The sequence below is a fragment of the Orcinus orca genome, chromosome 14 (genome assembly GCF_937001465.1).
Source record: "Orcinus orca chromosome 14, mOrcOrc1.1, whole genome shotgun sequence".
NCBI classification, from domain to species: Eukaryota; Metazoa; Chordata; class Mammalia; order Artiodactyla; family Delphinidae; genus Orcinus; species Orcinus orca.
This window is the reverse complement of record NC_064572.1, coordinates 90,249,589-90,255,890: the sequence shown is the minus strand read 5'-3', so window position 1 is coordinate 90,255,890 and position 6,302 is coordinate 90,249,589. Positions and strand designations below refer to the sequence as shown.

Here is a 6,302-nt window from a genome sequence, read left to right as displayed (position 1 = left end):
ATTTGGTTGCACCGGGTCTTAGTTGCAGCAGGTGGGCTCCTCTTAGTTGCGGCTCACAGGCTCCTTAGTTTCGGCAAGTGGGCTCCTTAGTTGTGGCATGTGAACTCTTAGTTGTGGCATGTGGGATCTAGTTCCCTGACCAGGGATCGAACCTGGGCTCCCGCATTGGGAGCATGGAGTCTTAACCACTGCACCACCAGGGAAGTCCCATGGTGTATAATTCTTTTTATATGTTGCTGGATTTGGTTTGTTAAAGTTTGTTGAGGATTTTTGCATCATAGTCACAAGAGATATTGGACTATGCCCTCCTTGTGATGTCTTTGGTTCTGGTAACATACTAATCCTGGACTATAAAAGGAGTTGGAAAGTGCTCCCTCCTCTTCTGTTTTTAGGAAGTTTTTGAAAATTTTGTATTAATTCTTCTTTAACTATTTGGTAGAACTCGTGAACCTATCTGGTCCTAAACTTTTCTTTAGGGGTAGTTTTGTGTGTGTGTGTGTGTGCGTGTGCGTGTGTGTGTGTGTGTTTTAACTAATTTAATGTTTTCAGCTGTTATAGGTCTATTCAGATTGTCTGTTTCTTCTCGAGTCAGTTTTATGACTCTGTGTCTTTCTAGAAATGTGCCCATTTCATCTAAGTTATCTAATTTGTTGGGATACAATTGTTTCATAATATTGCTTCATAGTCTTTTGTATATCTGTATGGTACGTGGTGATGCCTCCACTTTCATTCTGATTACTGGATGTAGGATTCTTGACAATTTTTTTTTTTTGGCTGCGCCTCAAGGCACGTGGGACCTTAGTTCCCCCACCAGGGGTGACCCATGCTCCCTGCATTGGAAGTGTGGAGTCTTAACCACAGAACTGCCAGGGAAGTCCCCTTGACAGTTTTTTAATAGCATAAGAGCACTTTGAATATGTTCTCTCACTTCTTTCTGGCGTTTGTTATTTCTGATGAGAAGTCAGCTGCTACTTTTATTGTCTCTGGACTCCCTTTGCATTTATCCTACTTGGAATTCATTGAGATTCCTGGATGTATAGGTTATTTGTTTTTCAATAAATTTGGGAAGCTTTCAGGCATTATTTCTTCAAGTTTTTTTGCTCTTTTCTCTGTCTTCTCCCCCTGGTACTCCCATCACATGCATGTTGGTGTTCTTAATGGTATCTCAAGTTTCACTGAGGCTCTCTTCATTATTTTTTCTCGATGTTTTTTGGCTTACATAATCTCAATCAATCTTCAAGCTCATTATTCTTTCTTCTGCTAGTTCAGCTCTACTGTTGGGTCCCTCTAGTGAGTTTTTAGAATTTTTCAGTGTTTGTACTTTTCAACTCCAGAATTTCCATTTTGTTCTCTTTAAAAAAATAATTTCTATCTCTTTATCGATAGTCTCTATTAGATGAGACATTGTCATCGACCCTTCTTTTCATTCTTTAATCATAGTTTCCTTTAGTCCTGTGAACATGTTTATAACATGCTTATAATGGCTACCTTGGAGTCTTTTCTGATAGATCTGACATCCTGTAATGCTCACAGGCAGTCTCTGTTGCTTTGCTTTTGCAGATATAAGGGTTATACATTCCTGTTTCTTTGCATGCCTCATAATTTTTTGTTGGAGATTGGACATTATAGATAGTATGTTGTAGCAACTCTGGGTACTGGTCCCTCTCCTCTGGGGCTTATTATTATTTGCTTGTGCATTGTTTTTGTGACCGGCTGGGTTATTTGGTTATTTCTGTGAAGAGTATCTGCCGCCCCATGCCCACACCGAGTGTTAAGCCTCTGATGTCCTGAGGGAGATGCGCCTCTGGGTACATGCACAGTCACCTGGGACCACACCCAGCTGTTAAACTCCAGTAATTGCCTGATGATTGCTCTACAGTTTTCAACAAGCCCCTGGGCATAAATTCCTCTACAAAGTAATCCAGTCAAGGTCTCTGACACAGTCTTTTCCAAGTCGGGCCTTTCCTGTTTGTTTCCACCCCAGTTTTCTTATCACTTGTTTCCCTCCTGTGAACCAGCTTCCAACTTAGCCTGTACTCGACACTCCTCCTGAGTGCCCCCCACCACCTCACTGTTCCTGAGAACTTGGGCTTCAACTTCTCCACAGTCTGTTGCAAACAGAGTCAGCTCCTTTGGGAAGAAATTAGGAGAGATCTGTTTTTCCGACTTGCTCATCACCCCCCCATCCCCCCAATCTCTGAGCCATGGCTCTGGAACTGGGGTGAGGACAAGGGCAGACTTCTCTCTGTGTGACGCCCTGCTCCAGAAGCTCCACGGGAGGGGCACTAGCCTGGTGTCCTCTCAGCCGCCTCTCCTGGTGAGAACCACTGCCCCACAGCCAGGGAAGGTGCCCAGGGCCTCAGCACCCTCAGTGGTGCCAAGGTAGAGCCTCCACTCCAAGAGCTGGGCTGGGCAGGAGGGAGGCCCTGCTCTCAACCGGCCTCACCCACACTTAGCCTCAGCAGCAGGCACTGGGCAGGTACAAACACCTAGGCCTGCAGCTCAGGGAAGGAAGCCCTTCCACGCGGAGCCGGGGGACAGGAAGCCTTCTGTTCTCAACTGCAGCCTCTGGCGCAGGGTCCCTGCGTCCCCGAGCTGAGTGGGGAGGAGGGAGTGGTCTTGGGTCAGATACCCCACTCTCCTTTCTTACCAAATTTTCCTAGATTTTCTTGGATAGATGCTTCTCTATTTGCTGCTTGCCTGCAGGACCATTCCCAGAGGTTGTAGGTATTGTTGTCTTTTTGTTTTTGCTGTTATAGTTCTCACCAGTTTCACTGGGAATGGGTTGTGGAGCGCCTCACACTGCCTTCATGTAAGTTACCCCGCAGGTAGTCTTGGTTTGGTTTTTTCAGTTTATTTGAACCTGGATCTCACTAAGGTCCACACACTGCCGTTGACTGCTCTGTGTCTTAGGGATTTGGTGTCTGGGTCTTGCTCCCTGCGTCCTGGGTGTGGTTCACGTGTTCTGTGTCTGGAAGCTTGACCAGGGCCCCGGTGCCTCTGTGCCCGCCTCACATCTCTCAGGCTACCTGAGAAATGAGCAACAACTCCTCCCAAGATGCCTGGGCCTGCCGACAGCATCTCCCACTGGCCGCTCCGAGGCTCCCCGCCCTGCGGCTTCTCTGACCACACTGACCCTTCACACCGCAGACTTGGAAGCGTGAGGGAGTGAGTTCATGCCCGTGGGGACGCCGGTGGACAAATCCTCTGCTCTCGGGTCTCCAGTGGGACGGAGCCTCAATTGCCCACAGTGGGGACCACTCCAATAACGCCCCCCTACGGTGGGCTTTCCCTCTTCCCTTGTTTCACCCTCCCAGCCCCCCACTCCTGTCCCTTAGGATCATCTCTCAAAATAAACCACCTCCATGCAACCCCTTACCTCAGGCTCTGCCTTGATGTTTTGGCAAGACTATGTAATAGGTTGTGTGGTGAACGTCCATCAGGAAACAGCCAGTGTCTGGTTCACCCTTTTTGTCATGTCTGCAGACGCTGACATCAACACCTCGTTACCCAGAGGTGTAGTCCTTTCAGGAAAGGTAGGAGAAGTCCTTGACTTCCCCTTGATTTACCAGTTTTCAGAAGATGTCAATTCCTGACATCCTCCCAACAGTAGTCAATGAGGTTTTATTTTTAAAGAATGCTATGAGCTCATGGATTTAAGTGTATTTCATGCGCTTCATTCATTGTAGTTCTTGTTCTCAGTGCCACTCAAACGGTCCTGTTCTTGGCCAGCAGGACCTTCCTGAGGTGGCTCGTGACTCCCAGCTTGGCATCCTCAGTAACTTCCTTGATTTCAAAAACTAGTCCAGGCTTTCAGTAAAGTTATTGATTTAATAAATATGGTATGCACATTATGGGTTTATAGCAATACTTCTAATTCAAATTCAGGACTATGGGGTTTTAATTAACTTCAGTGATCCTAAACCTGTATCTTCTTTTTCCCAAGCCAAAAATTTTCAGTTCTCAACACTACTCAGATCATTTGGTACTTGGGACATTTGAGCTGTTCTCAGTAATTGGCTATTAAAAATTTCACTGAATAGTGAAATACCTTTAGGGTATTTTGAATTTTTGCCAATGTGAGTTCAGGATATATCCCCAGAAGTAGGACTGCTAGGTCAAAGGGTAACTGCAGAAGTGATCTTGTTAGGCATTGGTAAACTCCACTTCGTAGGTGGCTGCAGCGTTCAGCACCCCACTTACAACGTGTGAGAGTGTAAGCTGCGTGTCCCCCACCCCCTGCAACAGGCTGTGCCGTCAAACCTTTGGGCTTTTGTCAACTGCATGTGTAAGAAAGGGTCTGTGTTTTTTTTTTTTTTTTTTTTTGGCGGTACGCGGGCCTCTCACTGTTGTGGCCTCTCCCGTTGCGGAGCACAGGCTCCGGACGCACAGGCTCAGCGGCCATGGCTCACGGGCCCAGCCGCTCCGCGGCATGTGGGATCTTCCCGGACCGGGGCACGGACCTGTGTCCCCTGCATCGGCAGACGGACTCTCAACCACTGCGCCACCAGGGAAGCCGGGTCTGTGTATATTTATTTCTACTTCTCTTGCTATAAGTGAAATGAGGGGTCTGTTTCTGTTACTCAGATGTTCTGCTTTGGCTAAGGTTGTGTCAAGGCAACACAGAAAAGGCATTTGCGGAAAAGTGAACTGGGGGTGAAAATTCATACCTAATAATTTTTTATTTTTATAAATTTATTTTACTTATTTTTGGCTGCATTGGGTCTTCATTGTTGTGCGTGGGTTTCCTCTAGTTGCAGTGAGTGGGGGCTACTGTATGTTGCGGTGCGCGGGCTTCTCATTGCGGTGGCTTCTCTTGTTGCGGAGCACAGGCTCTAGGCATGTGGGCTTCAGTAGTTGTGGCACACGGGCTCAGTAGCTGTGGCTCCCGGGCTCTAGAGCGCAGGCTCAGTAGTTGTGGCGCATGGGCTTAGCTGCACCGTGGCATGTGGGATCTTCCCAGGCCAGGGCTTGAACCCGTGTCCCCTGCATTGGCAGGCAGATTCTTAACCACTGTGCCACCAGGGAAGCCCATTTTTTGATTTTAAATTTTATTTTATTTTTTGGCTGTGTCGGGTCTTAGCTGCGGCATTTGGGGTCTTCACTGAGGCACGTGGGACCTTTCTGTTGAGGTGCAGAGGCTCTTCGTTGTGATGCACAGGCTTTTCTCTGGTTGTAGTGTGGGGTTTTTTTTCCTCTCTACTTAAGGCACATGGGCTCCAGGGCGTGTGGGCTCCGTAGTTTGTGGTGCACAAGCTCAGTAGTTGTGGCATGTGGGCTTAGTTGCCCCGCAGCATGTGGGATCCTAGTTCCCCGACCAGGGATTGAACCCACATCCCCTGCATTGGAAGGCGGATTCTTTACCACTGGACCACTAGGGAAGTCCCTCTTTTTTTCCTAATAATTTATTTTAAAGTTAAAGTGGTCCTAGATCATAGCTCCCCAGTCACATGGCAGAAGCAAATACTAATTTTTTCAGGAAGAACCCAGACATGTCAGAGAAACTCCAGAGGTAAAATTCCAAGAAATACAAACTCACAGCCAAAAATCACAGAATTCATCAGGAAACAAGGCACCATGAGTGAGTCAACAGAAAAAATTGACAGAAAAATCAGACCCACAGAGTCTTCAAACATTGATATTAACAATCAGAGAACGTACAATAAGTTTAACATGTTAAAAAAGAAAAGAATGAGTTGAAAATGTGATAAACAAAAGTTATAAAGTCCAGCAAATTAGAAAAACAACATAGAACTTAAAGAATTGAAAATTGTAACTATGGAAATTAAACACTGAATGAGTTCAACAGCACATTTGATACAGCTGATCAGAAAATTAGTGAACTGAAAAGTGGATCTTAAGAAATTATCCAGAATGTAGCAAAGACAGATAAGGAACGGGAAATACGGAAGGGCTGTTAGAAGACGGAGGGCGTCTGACGTACATTTGGTTGGGGTTTTAGAAGGAGAAGGAACAGAGATTGGAGTAAAGACAATATTTGAAAAGATAAAATCCAGATTCAAAACATTCAACAATGAGCAGGTAGGGTGATGAGTACCTTCCCCTGACATCTTAGTGGAACCACAACAGACAAAGAGGAGACAAGTAATCTTCCAAAGAACAACTTCAAACTGACACCCACCAGCCCCAACCCGTGTCTGCAGAGCTGTGCGCAGGGCTTGGCGGGGGCGGTCGCAGGCCGGCAACCGCTGCCGCCACCAGACTGGAGCCCAGAGTGGGAGCAGCCGGGCGAGATGGGCCGAGCGGGGCCTCGGGCGGGCACGGCAGCACCGGGCACCGCA

At 47.0% G+C, this 6,302-nt stretch overlaps 1 long non-coding RNA gene across 1 annotated transcript; it reads left to right on the top strand.

Moving 5' to 3' along the window:
• Window positions 1–1,981: 1,981 nt before the first annotated feature.
• Window positions 1,982–6,012, top strand: LOC125961000 (uncharacterized). Its single transcript, XR_007471274.1, has 2 exons — window positions 1,982–2,812; window positions 3,025–6,012. It is a non-coding gene; the product is annotated as an uncharacterized LOC125961000 (long non-coding RNA).
• The last annotated feature ends 290 nt before the right edge of the window (window positions 6,013–6,302 follow it).